The following is a 15,000-nucleotide window of genomic DNA, read 5'->3' as shown; positions in this document are numbered from 1 at the left end:
ACGGTGCCGACTGCTAGATAAACTACTCAGGGTTACTTGAAGCTAAAGTTTGGTTTTGGTATAACAGGTACCCAAATCGGTCTTTGCAAACTTGGAGTTTCAAGAGTGTCGAGACAGTAGTAATATTGTCTCAATTTTTACTCATGTGCCTAATATTTCTTAAAAATAAGTAACCTTCGTACTATCGGGCGTGTCGAGTTAAGCATTTAATTTCGTGAAAAAATTTGTTATGGCTCAAGATTTTGGAGAATTTAAATAAGTGTAGGAAACCTATAAACGTACGATTTAATTAACATAGTTATTTTATTGAAATGGAAATTTTTGCGACATGGAAGATAAAATAAGAAATAAAAATAAAAAGAAGGAAAGATCTTCCCCCGTACTTAAAACATGCATTGTCCTCAATGCAATAAGGTAGAAAGGAAAAAAAAACTTTACTCCTCATTTTGTTCATTGGTCCTTCCTCGCCCTCTTGTTCTAACCCTCCTACGCCTACCAGAGCTAGTTTGTTCGTCAGTTTATTGGGTGTAGTTGTGAGCATCATCCACACGAACAGACAAAGCTTGCATATCAGAATTTAGTCTTCCTATGCGGGTAGACATCAGTTGGTGGTCTTGGTAATTCTGATTCTCGAACCGTTGAAACATTTGCATCATCTCGTTATGCCTTTGCATAGCTAAGACATTTTGATCTAAGATGGCATCGTAGAGGGAGTTCATGGTAATTAGCGGTCTAAGCGGGGGAGGAGGGAAAGGACGAGGGTTTTCAGGAGTTTGTTCCTGTCCTTCAGGAGGGGAAGGTGCATCGAGGTTAAAACGCCAACGGACCATTTGTCTTACATCAATCTTTTCAGGACAAGGGAGAATGATACTTTCAATTTTTCGCTTATTCACAACCAGATTAAACCTACCATCTGGTCTTGGGAGACTAAGTGAGAGTCTCGGCAGTAGGCGAGGTCGAGAGTTTGTGCGGGTAGGGCTAGGTGGGAAATGGTTGCTAGCTCGTAATTCAGACCCAAGGCAATAGCTATTGAAGTGATTAAACCACCAAATATGAAAGAAATGGATCCTTTCGTCTGCGCAGTAGTTTGCAGGTGGTCAAGGAAGAATGGACCGGCGTTGACTCGTGTGCTTGAAAGGGCACACATTAGAAAGAACATGTCGGTTTGATTTACTTTGTGGTTATTTGTTCGTCCAAAGATGGTATTTGCTAGAATGCGATGGAAATAGCGGATGGCGGGGTTTTGGATATGTGAAGCATAAAGATCTTTCCAGCCTTCCGTCCCTTCTCCAGATAAATTTAACCAAAGCCTAAATCTTACTTCCTCCCACGAACCACTAGGTGTATCAATCTTGCAGAAGGCATTTTCCCCTCGTGTGAATTGTAGTAATTCAGCAAGACGGTCTTGCTCCAATGAATATTCTTGGTTGAACATTCTGAACGTGGCGGTCCTTGAGGTGTATGGGTCGTCTGATGGAGTCTCATATTTGAAGGAACTAATGAATTCAAGCACCAGGGGCTCATAAGTCGGATCATTTCTGGTGCAAAAATGGGATATACCCACATTGTTTAGCATCCATTGGACACTCTCAAGAAGTCCTAATGTGTGTAGGCAGTTGACATCTGCATATTTTGTGGCGACAACGGAACATTGGTAGAAGCTCTTATATTTCGCACATTGCTCGCCATTGTCGTCGGTTCGAAAGGAAATACTTGAAAGGTCAGGTGATGATGGTCTGGTTGTTCGAACTTGCCTTGCTCGGAGTTGGCTCATGGTGATTTAGTTTAACAAGGTAGTATTTGAGGGATAAGAATTTGTGATGGTAAAGGACGTGGTAGAATGAATGTGAAGGTGTAGGAATTTTATATAGTGATTTGGAGTTTAAGGAGATGAAGGGGTGGTGGTTAATGGAAATTATAAGTATGTTGGATGAAGAAAAAGAAGGAGAAAGGTTGAGATTTGTATTGATGAAGGAAGTGTAGAGAAAAGTAGAATGAGTGAGTGGTGGAGTGATGGGTGAAAATTAAAGAATGGGTGGGGAAGAGAGAAAGAAAACGTGTGGGAGAGTAAATGAGGAAAAAAAATTAATGTGAAGTAAATATTTGTTGAGAGGAATAAATGTGTGGTGAATGCATGTGATATTATTTGATAGCATTGTTGACCAAAATAGTAGGTGTGGTCCAATAATGCATGCATGCATGGAAATAAAGCCTGTGATGGTAGCAGAAAAATGGTTCACGTGTGTAACACGGTGAACTGACTTTTTAATAATCGGAATGTACGGTAAGCAAGAGTCGCCACCGACTTTTATTTTATCCAAACAAATTCAGAAAGGCAAAAAGAAACAGAAAAAAACCTTTTAAAAGAAATCTAAGTTCGGGGGGTAATTTATGCAAAGGGAAGGTGTAAGGCACCCTTTGCATCCATGGTTTTCCATGGGCTCTTAATTGCTTTGCTTGCTCGTTTGTTTAGAAAATGTAGATGAAAGAGATAGGGACTTTAGCTTGTGAATAAGCGTTGCCCTTTTGAAAAATTATGAGAAAGAATATAATAAAAAGGTTTGAGCATTGCAAGGCAATTAGGGGCAATTACCTTAAACTCAGATGATAGGTCTCTTTTTAGCCTTTCAGAATGAAAGGGTCTATCCTTGCCATAAGAGGGCAGGAAGCCTTTCGTTTGGAGGTTGAAGGGTCGTCGAAGCATCCTTTGCCATAAGACTGTCCCATGCCATAGAAGGGCAGGTAGTCTAAGGCAAGGATCAAAATAAGCCATTTCGTAGGCAGCCAGAAGATACCTCAGCCTTTTTCCGTAGGCAACATCCGAGGGTCGAGGTCATGTTAGTGTACCGAAGGCAGCATCATTAGGGTCGTGACCTTTTTATCGAGGCAACATGGCTGAGGTATCCTCGAATTCGAGGGACGAGGCTTATTCTGCAAAAACACAAAGGCAACAGGCAACAGGCAACAGGCAACAGAGAGGGTTACCCAAAAAGCGTGCGTGTGTGCACCAATCATGTGATTCAATTCAGATTATATTATCTTGTGTTTAGTTATTCTAATTGATTCAGAGTTGCACTCCCTAAATTACTAACCACGCAGTACATAATAATATAAAGCAATAAAGGGAAGGGGGAAAATGAAACCAGCGAAGGAGAGGGGATTTGTAACCAGCGGATATAAAATAATAGGTCTGAACAAGTAATAATTAAATAGGGTCGAGGTTTTAGGGTTACCGACTATTCGAGCTTTGGCAATTGGCGAACCCTGGAAAGAAAGAAACATGGCAAACAATAAAAAAAGAGGGGTGAGTGCATTGTCGAGTTCGAAAGCAAACTTCATTAACCACAAAGAAAATAGAATAATAAATTAAAAGTAGAAATAGAGATAAGGTACTTAGCTTGGCATTTGCCTGACAGGGTTGAGGGCAAGGTTTTGCCTGAAGCATTGACTCTGAACATTGAGAACTTTCGAATTTGATCTGAGATGGTTAGCGGTCGGAGGACGTCTCGGAGGTAACCCTAAAAAATGGCAAAGGCAGACCATAGGTGAATGTATGCATAGTTCAAGAAATATAAGGGCAAACCCTAAAATCAAAGGAAACAAAATAGACTTTGAAATAAATTAATACTTAACTTTCTATTTTGAAGGCGCGTAGTCGGAAGGCGCTTTAAGAGTAAACCTGAAAAGGCACAGAAGAAGAAGATTTTCAGTGTATGGCATGATCTTCACGAACCCTAATTAGGATACGAATTAAATAAGAAAGTGCAAATGATTTAAATTAATTATTGGTCTTGCGACCTAATTAATTTAATCGGGATCAGAAAGTTAAATTGAGAATAAAAAATAATTTTTATGAAATTTTTGGATTTTAAATATAATAATTACAATTTTAAGATTTAAAGGTAAATTAAAATAAATAAATAAAGTTATTAAACAAGTATATATGAATTTATCAATTTAAATAAATAAATAAATAAATTAAATAATAAAATAAACATATAAAAGATTTTTATAAAAATTTTCTATAATTTTTATATAGTTTTTATATATAAAAATAAATTTAATAAAAAAAAAACAAAGTATATATATATTAAAAAACGTGGCTGTGTAATAAGAAAATAAAAAAAAAATTGGGAACTTAACTGAGCGATCCAGTGTGGCTCACCCAAGGAGGTCCATGGTGCGCCTGTGCTTTTAAACGCGTTGGATGAGATAAGGCTAAGATCTGACGGCTGTAGAGCGATGGCACACGGTATGATGGTACATCATGAAGCGCCGGATCCCAGGGACATCCCTAAGCACGCGCGCGCCAAACTGGTTCAAACCAGCCAATCGGATGATGACAGCTCATCGTCTTCTCCATTCCAAACCTGCAACTCACCTTTTACACCGCTTCTGCAGGCGCGCTATAATAGGTCCTGGTTTTCTACACCCGCGAAAATCATAGCATACCCAAAACAAAGCAAAAATTTGGCGCGACCATACCTTTACGATCGTCCAGACACGACGAAGCTCATAGCAACCCCAATCGGCCCTGATTTTGCTTAGAACGAAAACCCCCAATTTAAAGTTTAAAACCCTAACATGGCATATCGCTCATAACAACATAATAACGTCCATACTTTTCCAGAATCGATTAACAAATCAGGCCAATCAGGAATACGCAATTTAAATTGAATTATGATGCATGCTTTAGGGAGATCGAAAGAATATTAGGAGAGTACATACCGTGAGCAATTTGGGACGGTTCTGAATGTGTTTTCTCGCGTGTGAGTGATGGGATCGACTCAGTGATGTCCAGGGAACACGTAGAAACGCTTAGAACAGGTTGAATTGCCTTGTACCTCCAATTTGAATTTGAGATTTTCTTTGTTTTTTGAAGCTCGGATTAGGTCTTCCAATGGCCGAATCCCTCTCAATTTTTGGGATATAGAGGTGTTCTAGGACTTTTTAGAAACCTTAGGGAGTCTTCTAACCAGTGTCTTTGGTTTCATATCAAAATGATTTTCCATGCTTATTTTATGTCCTTTTGAAAAAAATGTCTTTTTGTTGACCTTTGAAAAGGACCTATAATGTTTTGGTCCATATCTCTCAAATGAAGCATTTTTGGACTTGGCATGTGAGAGACAATTTTGTAGAGAATCAAATTTCCTTCCAGATGAGCTTTGGATGGGAAATTTCTGATGTTCCATGTGAGAGTTATGGCTGGTCAAAGTTCAGTCGACTTTTCCTATACGAAACCCTAATTTAGAAACTTTTTGATTTGTTGATTTTTGATCTTTCCTTGATGAACCATGATCAATTCTTGATCAAATGGTAAATGATACTTCAATATGAGGATGTTGACAAAAAATCAGGAGTTTTGACTGTGGTTTGACCATTGTTTGACTTTTAGATCAACTAGTTGATTATTGATCGTTTGGGCCATTGACTGAGCTATCCTTTAAATCAGGGTTTGAAATTTGGCATAGAGGTTATTTGAATCATATGAGAGGTTATGAGGTCCACTTGGGTTGTCAGAACTTGGTTTTCCTCTAAAGAAATCAAAACCCTAGTTTTAGAGCCTTGTGTAAGAGAATGGGTCTAGGAGCTTTGTGTATTGATTTGGTTTTGTGTATGAAAAATAGCATGGGCAAATTTTGGGGTATGACAGCTGCCCCTGTTCAATTATCTTAAACCTGAAGATGTAGAGTGGTTTGCGCGCCAGTCGGTATCTGAAGGTGAAAGATGATTTAACATAAGAATACCAAGAAATTTGCCCTATTTGAAGTAGGGACTTTTGTCGGAGATGGGCTTGTGGATGCCATCTGGTAGTTGAATTTTGAGAAGATGTTGTTTGCGCTTTGATCGTGTCATTACCGTTCGTGGTAGATGAATTAGATCCTTGGGAATTGATCGTGTCAGTATCGTTCGTGATACTTGAATTAGATCTTGGAAAGATGATCGTGTCTTCATCGTTCGTGATGATAGAATTAGATCTGAGGAGATAATCGTGTCTTCATCGTTCGTGATGATAGAATTAGATTCTCTTGTCGCGTCAGCACCGTTCGTAGTGACTGAATTAGACTGGGAAGGCCAGTGATCGTGTCCACACCGTTCGTGATGATAGAATTAGACCTCTGAAATTTGATCGTGTCAGTACCGTTCGTAGTATCTGAATTAGACCTCTGAAATTTGATCGTGTCAGTATCGTTCGTAGTATCTGAATTAGATCTTCTGTCGTGTCAGTACCGTTCGTAGTAGCTGAATTAGACTGAGAAGGTCAGTGACCGTGTCTACACCGTTCGTGATGATAGAATTAGATCTCTGAGAGTTGACCGTGTCAGTACCGTTCGTAGTAGCTGAATTAGACTGAGAAGGTCAGTGACCGTGTCTACACCGTTCGTGATGATAGAATTAGATCTCTGAGAGTTGACCGTGTCAGTACCGTTCGTAGTAACCGAATTAGATCTTTTGTCGTGTCAGTACTGTTCGTAGTAGCTGAATTAGACTTTGAAAGTGATCGTGTCATTACCGTTCGTGGTAAATGAATTAGATCTTCGAGCGTTGATCGTGTCAGTACCATTCGTAGTAGCTGAATTAGATCTTGGAAAGTAATCGTGTCATTACCGTTCGTGGTAAATGAATTAGATCGAGCGTTGACCGTGTCAGTACTATTCGTAGTAGCTGAATTAGATCTTGGAAAGTTGGAGATTTCGTTCATTTGTCTGTGCCTGTATCCTGCAATAGGTATAGTTATGCAATGTCATGATGCATGTATTATGTAATGAGTCCCTCAGAATAAAAGAGAAACTTTGTATGTTATGGATGAATTCATTATGAGGTAATGTATGCAATGTATGAATATGTTTATGCCATATGATATGTGAATATGATTTATGTTGTTTTTATTGAGAGAATAAATCTCTATGCCTTTGTGGTTTTGATGCCTGATCTTGTTTTGAAGATGCTCAGCTGGGAATTTATGATTCTTGCTTGGAGATAACCAGTAACTTGATGTACCCTGACTAGAGATAAAGATATTAGTAAACCATGTTGGAGAAGAGCGAAGTGTCGGAGAACCGGTGGTGTTGAAGATGTAAAATCTAGTGGGGAGCCATGTCTTTGTCGGGACGAGTATGTTCGAAGATATCTTCTTAATGATTACTCGGTGGGGATATGATCTTGTGAAATCGGAGCTGTGGGAAGGCATGGATGCCTTGAACATTGCCCCCAGTATTATATTATATGTCATTCCTGGATTTATATTGATTAGGACACACCACTGAGTATTGATCAAGGTGTCAAACCAGACTTGCATAGATTTGCCCCCGCTAGTAGGGACTTCGGAAAGATTCGCCTCGCGAGGACTTTATGAGATGTGCTCTATGGGGGTCATGCCCATCGTAATCATTGGCCCAGGACAATGCCCCATGTTGATTGGAAATAGACTAAGATTTACTTGGATACATGCCCCTGATTGTTTTTTGCATCTTTGAGAGATTCTCGGAATCTTGACTTGATTGCCCCTGATGAATGAGATATGTCATGCCTCTTGTATATACAAGCTTTTGACTGACTGAGTCGGGCGTACGAGACGTCTCTGCAGCTTTATCTATCGGGGGACTTTCTGATATTCGTGCTATCATAAGCAACATGCCCCTGTATCATGAACTTAGGAATCATGCCCCTGGTTGATCAGGGTTGGAGGTAATTCTAGTTGTGCTTGGGTGAAGGCTCCTGGTAATTTCAGCAGTTTTGAGAGATCCTTTGAATCTTGGCTTGATTGCCCCGAATATCTGAACACTTAGTCCATGGGGTATTTCAACCGTTTTTGTGCCCATGAGGGTGATTATAATTTGAGATGTTCATGCTCGAACTCAACGGAGTTCTGAAGACAACTTGTCCCTTGAGAGGGTTAAACTTTTCATCTGCAGCTCATGATGGAAGTTTTCCTGGTGTCAAGTACTTGTTCATATGCAAAGAATGTTTAGTATGAGAAATATAAATCTAATGCAAAGTTCATGTTTGTCTTGAAGTTTAAAAAAACTTTTTGAAAGGATGTCAAAACATCGATTTTTTGTGAAAGATGGTGTGATACCAACTCAAGCGTTTTAGCAAAACTCATAGGAGTCGGTTTACCGTATTCTCGTTACAGTATGCTTTCAAATTAACCCTGCTTCAATTAGGACTTTTGAGGGTTGTAATGTGGCCAGGTTCACGGTTTTTAGAAAAAAAGATTTTTAGACTCAAAATTTTATTGTGCCCACCCACTTCGTGATGTTCTCCAACCTAAGTTCAGTTAACTTGACGCGAGCATTCATCCTTCAAGAGGAGCTTGAGACGTACGATTGAGGAGTAGATGAGGTGTTTGGTCATGGCAGTCACTTACCTTTTATTCTTGGTGTCTGATCGCACGATCTTGAATTTATAGACACACGTATTTGCCCCTTTTGTTGAGGATCTTTTTTTTGTTTCCCTAACTTTTGCCTGGATTTTTTTTTTGAATTCCGAGTTTATAGTCCAGCGGGATGCCCTAACTTTTGCCTAAGTCATTTGTTCTCAAGTTATTGACTTAGCGGGCTTTTTTTTTTCTCTTTTTTTTTTCGATTCATTTTTTTTGAACGAGTCGTATGATCGTGAGATATGTTCAATTTGTTGGAGAGATAGTGACTGCCTCATTTCTTGGTTGATGAGTGATAACCATTGTGGTATCGTCATATTTTGACCTCCTAATGTGAGGGATAACCATTGTGGTTTCGACTTTTCCTCAACCTTTTGAAGGATAACCATTGTTGTATCCTTAGATGCGAGCTCCTGCTGAATTTTGAACACCCAATCAGGTTAACTGAACACTACCCTGCCCCTAGGTTAAATGTGAGGGTTTTTTCGTATAGAAAAGAAACTCCTACTTCAAGGCTCAAAAGGGGTTGACAAGGGATTAACTTCCTTATATCTCCAGTGTTTGGGAATTTGAAACAATGCCTGTACATCATCAACAGGGTTTTACTCGAAAGCACACCATTTGAGATTATTGGTATTATGCGTTCGTCATTCTCCCTTCAGAGTCATCATGCTTTATCATTGAGAGTTTGGTATCACAAGCAAATAAGAACATATTAGAGCGAGAGCGAATGAATTTTTCAAGACAAACACATCCAATGCATCATTATTATAGTTCAAAAACAAACAAGTATTGCATATAGACAGTATTGAACAAGAACAAGAAAGATTACGCATGAAAATGCATGAGAAATTACGAATTGCCAACATTGAGGAGATTTTCTCCGTATGGACTTATTGCTTCAGAAGGTCCATTGAGTCGAGGGAGAACTTCAAATCTGGCCTGCAGGTGTGAATATGATAACCTTTGCATCAATCAGGTCTTGTACCTTATCTCGGACTGGTTGGCAACTATCGATCGACTGACCAAGTGCCCCAGAGAGGAAACCAAACCAAGCGTTCGTATCTGAACTACAGATTACTTCTAAGAAGAAGATTCTGACGAAGCCACAAAGGAGTTGTAAGTATCAAGCTTTAGGGATTTGAGGTAGAAAATGAGAAGCTCGTTGTCTGGAAACCTGTTATGCAATGATATGTATGCAAATGCATATGCAATGCTTTCAAGGATCTTTTTGGAACCCAATTTGCAACATTGACATGTAGTTGCAGCTTTGTTGAAGAACTTCGACTTTCGTCTTTGAACGTCCTACTTTAAGAATCAGGCTCACCATATCTAGTGGGTCATAGCCTCCGATTCGGGGTATGTCACTTTCGAGTTTGAAGGCATATGGCTAAAGGAAAATAAAATCCTCTTGCCCCTTGATAGGAACTGTACCCTTGAATTTGAAGGCATCTAGCTAGAGGAAAATAAATCCTCTTGCCCATTGATAGGAATTGTACCCTTGGACTGGAAGATATATGGCCGGAGGAAAATAAATCCCCTTGCCTCTTGATAGGAATTCTGTCCTGGATAAGAGCACCTGAAATTGTGCGCCCTAAATTCCTAAGATCCTTGAAAAGAGTTAGTCAACAGGTAATGTAAAAGCATAAGGTAGTATGAACAAGTAAGTCCTACAAACAAAACCTGCCAGAAGACCAAGTGGTTAGATAACAAACAAGTCACACAAGAGTCCTTAAGTTTAAAGGCTTGCATGAAGTATGATCAGGTGACTACCCTTCCCCAATAGGTACTTCTAAAGATAAGGATGATATCAGCAAACGGGTTCTACCGAGTTATTCAGAATTGTCAGCCCTTCTAAAGCACCCTCGGACATGATGCATTTGCACCATGCAATGATACTTTGAGAGAGAACCTATCTGAATTGTAGCATCGGGTAGCGACTAGTTCTCAACATTTGTCAAGAGTAGTCCCCCCACTACGTTCCTAAAGGCCAAGATGGGTTAAAGGGTAACTAAAGGTCCTTGAGCTCCGGCGCACCCAAAGTTACATACATAGACCTCCCTCATTTGAGAAAGGTGTGCATATATCTATGGAGTCCTAACTCAAGCGTGAACTTCATATTGACTCATCTCCCACATATGTGAAAGAGGTCGCCATGACTATGCCACTCCTATCTTAAGTGTACTTGAATCCGGGTATAGGATTCATCTTCCAAAGAAACCCAGGCAACCTTGAAAATTAAAGCAATCAAACAAACGAATTAGTGATCTAAGCCCTAAGGTAAACCCCTCTTTAAAGAATCCCCAGCAGAGTCGCCAATTCTGTAACTCGGTGAACTGACTTTTTAATAATCGGAATGTACGGTAAGCAAGAGTCGCCACCGACTTTTATTTTATCCAAACAAATTCAGAAAGGCAAAAAGAAACAGAAAAAAACCTTTTAAAAGAAATCTAAGTTCGGGGGGTAATTTATGCAAAGGGAAGGTGTAAGGCACCCTTTGCATCCATGGTTTTCCATGGGCTCTTAATTGCTTTGCTTGCTCGTTTGTTTAGAAAATGTAGATGAAAGAGATAGGGACTTTAGCTTGTGAATAAGCGTTGCCCTTTTGAAAAATTATGAGAAAGAATATAATAAAAAGGTTTGAGCATTGCAAGGCAATTAGGGGCAATTACCTTAAACTCAGATGATAGGTCTCTTTTTAGCCTTTCAGAATGAAAGGGTCTATCCTTGCCATAAGAGGGCAGGAAGCCTTTCGTTTGGAGGTTGAAGGGTCGTCGAAGCATCCTTTGCCATAAGACTGTCCCATGCCATAGAAGGGCAGGTAGTCTAAGGCAAGGATCAAAATAAGCCATTTCGTAGGCAGCCAGAAGATACCTCAGCCTTTTTCCGTAGGCAACATCCGAGGGTCGAGGTCATGTTAGTGTACCGAAGGCAGCATCATTAGGGTCGTGACCTTTTTATCGAGGCAACATGGCTGAGGTATCCTCGAATTCGAGGGACGAGGCTTATTCTGCAAAAACACAAAGGCAACAGGCAACAGGCAACAGGCAACAGAGAGGGTTACCCAAAAAGCGTGCGTGTGTGCACCAATCATGTGATTCAATTCAGATTATATTATCTTGTGTTTAGTTATTCTAATTGATTCAGAGTTGCACTCCCTAAATTACTAACCACGCAGTACATAATAATATAAAGCAATAAAGGGAAGGGGGAAAATGAAACCAGCGAAGGAGAGGGGATTTGTAACCAGCGGATATAAAATAATAGGTCTGAACAAGTAATAATTAAATAGGGTCGAGGTTTTAGGGTTACCGACTATTCGAGCTTTGGCAATTGGCGAACCCTGGAAAGAAAGAAACATGGCAAACAATAAAAAAAGAGGGGTGAGTGCATTGTCGAGTTCGAAAGCAAACTTCATTAACCACAAAGAAAATAGAATAATAAATTAAAAGTAGAAATAGAGATAAGGTACTTAGCTTGGCATTTGCCTGACAGGGTTGAGGGCAAGGTTTTGCCTGAAGCATTGACTCTGAACATTGAGAACTTTCGAATTTGATCTGAGATGGTTAGCGGTCGGAGGACGTCTCGGAGGTAACCCTAAAAAATGGCAAAGGCAGACCATAGGTGAATGTATGCATAGTTCAAGAAATATAAGGGCAAACCCTAAAATCAAAGGAAACAAAATAGACTTTGAAATAAATTAATACTTAACTTTCTATTTTGAAGGCGCGTAGTCGGAAGGCGCTTTAAGAGTAAACCTGAAAAGGCACAGAAGAAGAAGATTTTCAGTGTATGGCATGATCTTCACGAACCCTAATTAGGATACGAATTAAATAAGAAAGTGCAAATGATTTAAATTAATTATTGGTCTTGCGACCTAATTAATTTAATCGGGATCAGAAAGTTAAATTGAGAATAAAAAATAATTTTTATGAAATTTTTGGATTTTAAATATAATAATTACAATTTTAAGATTTAAAGGTAAATTAAAATAAATAAATAAAGTTATTAAACAAGTATATATGAATTTATCAATTTAAATAAATAAATAAATAAATTAAATAATAAAATAAACATATAAAAGATTTTTATAAAAATTTTCTATAATTTTTATATAGTTTTTATATATAAAAATAAATTTAATAAAAAAAAAACAAAGTATATATATATTAAAAAACGTGGCTGTGTAATAAGAAAATAAAAAAAAATTGGGAACTTAACTGAGCGATCCAGTGTGGCTCACCCAAGGAGGTCCATGGTGCGCCTGTGCTTTTAAACGCGTTGCATGAGATAAGGCTAAGATCTGACGGCTGTAGAGCGATGGCACACGGTATGATGGTACATCATGAAGCGCCGGATCCCAGGGACATCCCTAAGCACGCGCGCGCCAAACTGGTTCAAACCAGCCAATCGGACGATGACAGCTCATCGTCTTCTCCATTCCAAACCTGCAACTCACCTTTTACACCGCTTCTGCAGGCGCGCTATAATAGGTCCTGGTTTTCTACACCTGCGAAAATCATAGCATACCCAAAACAAAGCAAAAATTTGGCGCGACCATACCTTTACGATCGTCCAGACACGACGAAGCTCATAGCAACCCCAATCGGCCCTGATTTTGCTTAGAACGAAAACCCCCAATTTAAAGTTTAAAACGCTAACATGGCATATCGCTCATAACAACATAATAACGTCCATACTTTTCCAGAATCGATTAACAAATCAGGCCAATCAGGAATACGCAATTTAAATTGAATTATGATGCATGCTTTAGGGAGATCGAAAGAATATTAGGAGAGTACATACCGTGAGCAATTTGGGACGGTTCTGAATGTGTTTTCTCGCGTGTGAGTGATGGAATCGACTCAGTGATGTCCAGGGAACACGTAGAAACGCTTAGAACAGGTTGAATTGCCTTGTACCTCCAATTTGAATTTGAGATTTTCTTTGTTTTTTGAAGCTCGGATTAGGTCTTCCAATGGCCGAATCCCTCTCAATTTTTGGGATATAGAGGTGTTCTAGGACTTTTTAGAAACCTTAGGGAGTCTTCTAACCAGTGTCTTTGGTTTCATATCAAAATGATTTTCCATGCTTATTTTATGTCCTTTTGAAAAAAATGTCTTTTTGTTGACCTTTGAAAAGGACCTATAATGTTTTGGTCCATATCTCTCAAATGAAGCATTTTTGGACTTGGCATGTGAGAGACAATTTTGTAGAGAATCAAATTTCCTTCCAGATGAGCTTTGGATGGGAAATTTCTGATGTTCCATGTGAGAGTTATGGCTGGTCAAAGTTCAGTCGACTTTTCCTATACGAAACCCTAATTTAGAAACTTTTTGATTTGTTGATTTTTGATCTTTCCTTGATGAACCATGATCAATTCTTGATCAAATGGTAAATGATACTTCAATATAAGGATGTTGACAAAAAATCAGGAGTTTTGACTGTGGTTTGACCATTGTTTGACTTTTAGATCAACTAGTTGATTATTGATCGTTTGGGCCATTGACTGAGCTATCCTTTAAATCAGGGTTTGAAATTTGGCATAGAGGTTATTTGAATCATATGAGAGGTTATGAGGTCCACTTGGGTTGTCAGAACTTGGTTTTCCTCTAAAGAAATCAAAACCCTAGTTTTAGAGCCTTGTGTAAGAGAATGGGTCTAGGAGCTTTGTGTATTGATTTGGTTTTGTGTATGAAAAATAGCATGGGCAAATTTTGGGGTATGACAACGTGAGTGTAGATTTTTGGATGGAGTGAGTGAATAATAGAGGTGGTGCATGTACCATAATTACTACCCATCAAATAGCCAATCAAGATACATGCAATAGCAAATGAGTCCAAGAAAATAAAGGTGGAAAAGACAAGAGAAGAAAAAGTGGAGGAAAAGAAAAGTTTGAGAGAGAGAGAGAGAGCACGTGAGGAAGTGAGGAAATGGTGGAGTGAGGGAAAGGAATGGGGATGGGGGCCACCAAATGGGGGTGGGCACCCCATGTGAGAAAGAGGAAAAAAAAGAAAGAAAAAAAATAAAATAAAATAAAGAAAGATCACGTGAGAGAAAGGAGAAGAGAGTGAGGGCGGGGGCCCCAACATGACTATGGGCGCCCCCCTCATATATATTACTTCGTGGCCAAGAGAAAGAGAGAGGGTGGGGGCCCTTGGATGGGTATGGGCGCCCCCTTTCTCAAATTCTTATTATTTTATTTTTTTTAAAAAAAAATAATTGGCTCAGCAATGCTGTTCAACATTTTCAGTATTCTTTTCAGAGTTCACAGCAATAGCAGCAATAGCATGGTTTAAATGCATAATATTAATGATGGTGTTGAATAACACAGTGCTATTATTTAGTAGCAAATGAAAAACAAACTACCAACTGATAAAACACTTAATACTTTTTATCCTCATAATCTATTCTCCTGCAATTTGTTACTATGCATTATGTATTAATACAGCATAAAATCAACCAGCAGTAGAATTCAAAATTACCATTAATATTTAAACTAAATAGCAGTGATATTCAAACCAATATTAAAACCAAGTTACAGCAATATCAAAATCAAGTACCAAACCAAACAGCCAAACAGTGGAAAAATTAGCAGACAGTGAACCAAAATGTCA

Source organism: Vicia villosa, unplaced genomic scaffold, assembly GCF_029867415.1.
Source record: "Vicia villosa cultivar HV-30 ecotype Madison, WI unplaced genomic scaffold, Vvil1.0 ctg.003865F_1_1, whole genome shotgun sequence".
NCBI lineage: Eukaryota > Viridiplantae > Streptophyta > Magnoliopsida > Fabales > Fabaceae > Vicia > Vicia villosa.
This window is presented reverse-complemented; position numbering follows the sequence as displayed.